Source organism: Montipora capricornis, chromosome 9 (assembly GCF_036669925.1).
Source record: "Montipora capricornis isolate CH-2021 chromosome 9, ASM3666992v2, whole genome shotgun sequence".
In the NCBI taxonomy this organism is placed as follows: Eukaryota; Metazoa; Cnidaria; class Anthozoa; order Scleractinia; family Acroporidae; genus Montipora; species Montipora capricornis.
In genome coordinates this window covers 10311677-10314176 of record NC_090891.1, presented here as the reverse complement: position 1 = coordinate 10314176, position 2500 = coordinate 10311677, and the positions used below count along the sequence as shown (strand labels likewise).

Sequence of the window (2500 nt, the reverse complement as noted above, 5' to 3'; positions counted from 1 at the left end):
AAATTAAGTCGTCTTACAAGTAGCAAGATACCTTTCGACATTGCAGAGATATGCATCGCGTTTACGACGGAGGAAGGACGAAAAGCTTAAGCTTAGCACCTGTTATCATAAAATGAGCATGAAAATTATGATATCTCATGCTAGCATTTCTCTCTGTTTTGAGACTTTGATGAATATCTGTAATTATGATTCAACACATTGTGACAATGTCCAAATATGATCATTGCGCCCTCAATATTCGTCGTGCGTACTCAACAGATATCCTGCGATATACTTAATTTTTGTGACGCGGAGAAAAATGGTAGTTTTTCCAGGTTTTTTTCCCAATAAACGTACAGAATTGTGCTGTGTAATCAATGCTTTGAATAATAAGACAATTATCCTGCTCGATCTTGCGGAATATCGCCTGATTTTAGCCAACTCGGCCTACGGCCTCTTCGGCTAAGTATCAGGCGATCATCAGTTCCAAGCGATTTCGCAGGATAATTGCTAAATAAAAGGGGAGAAATGAGCTAGAGAAACCCCTTGACTCCCATGATTGATCATGATCAGTATGTAAATTCTCCCCTCAACTTCAATGCATTGTCAGGTAGACATGTATTAAGAATGAACGTTGCTATGATCAGCTTAAGGATGTGATCCTGATGTAACACCAAATTCTCATGACCGTCCAACGAAGAAATCTAGGAAAGTAGTTAGGAGAATGGGAGTTCAAGGGTTAAATATGATTCTTTGATACTTTTTTGGAAATTGGAAATTTCAGCCTGAGCGGTTGACGTTTTCGTTAAACGCGATGTCAGATCTTTTTATTATTCTCCCTAACCGTCTTTCCTCAATGGAATCCCTCGTCTGTCAGACAAACTTTACCTACTAGTGTAAAGCCAGTGGAATAAGTTTCCGGCGTAACCAGGCTGAAGCAGTATCCAACTGGTTGGAAATGCAGTTAAAAGCAGTTAGAGCAGCTGAGACAAACCAACTTTCAAGTGAATCGTTAACGTGGCTAAGCCTAACTTATTTCCAAGGAGCTTTTCGTAATCTAATTTCATTACGAAAATGATTTGATTGTGGGTTCATCCTCCTCCAACTGAGCCGAGCGCCAAGCGATTAATCCAAGTTACAAATAAACTCGTTTTCGCCCAAAGCTCCGTTTTCTGGCCTTATTTCCACATTTCAGGTTGTTCCCAAACAAGTAATTGTCTTTTTTTTCATGAGTTATAGAAATATTAATTACTGGGAAATTATAGCCAAGTGTCTCACTGCAATTACTTCTTTCCATCAATAACCAACATAGGTATCTTTTACTGACAACCCCTCCAAAAAGAGGTTACACTTGAGACAAAATAATGCTTCTATAAGAAAAAAAGGAAGGATGTCTTGTTAGGCCTTAGTCAAACGAACGGCTTTTTTTATTGCAAATGAAATACAATCTCCTTTTGGCAATTCATTTGCTTGTGTTCACAATTTTGACAACACATTGTCTAAGAGGGGTGGCGAATGGTTCTTCAAAAACTCTGGGTCTCGCAATCGAATTTCACGGGTCTCGCAGTCTCGTTTTTTGAGCGGTTATGTGCGTCTCGCAGTCTCGTTTTTTATATGAAGGTGTCAAACACTTTGAAGTCTCGGTCTCGCAATCTAAAAAGTCAAAATGTCTCGGGCTCGCAAAGAAAAACGCTGGTCTCGCCGCCTCGCAAAGTCTCGCATTTACCATTCGCCACCCCTTCTAAGAAACCCATTAGTTTGAATGTCACTTTTCGTGACTAGAGCTGACGCCACTGTGATATGAACTTGAGCCATATATTTGTTTTGTATGTCGCAAAAACATGATTGATTCAGGTTGGTATTTTTACAAACGGTTTAAAATTAAACCTTTTAAATTAAAGTTGAACTATCGCCGAAAGTGAAGTTCGAATGAAAACAGGAAAGAAGGGGTGAGTTTTTAGAGAAAACAAAATTCAATACATTCAAGAGAGACGGCGGACAAATCGACCTTTGCGAACTCCCCCTTGATAAATTAAGAAACTTTCGTGTAAGAAAGAAAGAGGGCCGTCCTTTGGACAGTTTAAAAGATAATCAACAAGCTTTTGAGTTAGGCAGAGGACGGAGAAAATAACTGAGTAAGGGTAGAGTAACGGCAGGCCGTAGCTGCAGAAAAAACGGATCACGCTGAAAGTCGTCACCAGCAAAATCACGTTACGGACCATTCCCGGGAAATTGGCAGCAACCATCAATTTGTGTACTTGTGTCTTTTGCCCATCTTCGTTCCCGATAATCGACAGTTTTTAGATACGAGGAAGATATGCAAACGTCTTCCTTAACTGCGAAGGAAGTTACTTCTCACTTGTTTACCGGTGGTTGGCAAATAATGCCGAAGTAAATGTCATGTTGTTTGATTATCAATATTGCCCTCTTATGTTTCTTTAATAGTTAACCACGTGATACCCCGTCAAAAAAAGCGGCGAAACAACTTACGAGGACGATATTTTCACTCTCGTCGTAATCA

The 2500-nt window shown here is 39.8% G+C and overlaps 2 protein-coding genes across 5 annotated transcripts in view; one reads left to right on the top strand and one right to left on the bottom strand.

The window, feature by feature from the left end:
- The window catches only part of LOC138016632 (uncharacterized), a 14470-nt gene that overhangs the window by 4996 nt on the left and 6974 nt on the right, over positions 1-2500 (bottom strand). The gene's annotated exons all lie outside the window — the stretch shown is intronic.
- Positions 1-2500, top strand: part of LOC138016633 (neuropeptide Y receptor type 1-like) — a 23698-nt gene that overhangs the window by 15550 nt on the left and 5648 nt on the right. Inside the window, exons 1-2 of one of the 4 annotated variants that reach the window (XM_068863827.1) lie at positions 1903-1928; positions 2425-2500. The exon at positions 2425-2500 is cut by the window's right edge and continues 42 nt beyond it. The exons of 1 other annotated variant lie outside the window; for it this stretch is intronic. The gene's annotated coding sequence lies outside the window, so the exon portion shown is untranslated. Of the gene's footprint in view, positions 1-1902; positions 1929-2187 lie in introns of those variants that run through there. 2 more of the 4 variants (XM_068863826.1, XM_068863828.1) reach the window with 2 other exon arrangements.